Here is a 238-nt window from a genome sequence, read left to right on the forward strand (position 1 = left end):
TTCCCCCCCGCCCGCGGGCTTAGGCGGCGGCCGGGCCGGGCCGGGCGGGAGGGAGGGAGGGATGGGGGCGCCGGCCGGGCGACGCCCGTAGCGGGCCTGGATCATGCGGCCGCTCCTCGGCCCCGCGGCCAGGACGGGGACGGGGACTGGGGGGACAGGGACGGGGACAGGGACAGGGGGGGCAGGGGGGACGGGGACAGGGGGAGGCCCGTCGGGCTCGGGGCCCGCTCCTGGGCCG

Source organism: Tachyglossus aculeatus, chromosome 14 (genome assembly GCF_015852505.1).
Source record: "Tachyglossus aculeatus isolate mTacAcu1 chromosome 14, mTacAcu1.pri, whole genome shotgun sequence".
NCBI classification, from domain to species: Eukaryota; Metazoa; Chordata; class Mammalia; order Monotremata; family Tachyglossidae; genus Tachyglossus; species Tachyglossus aculeatus.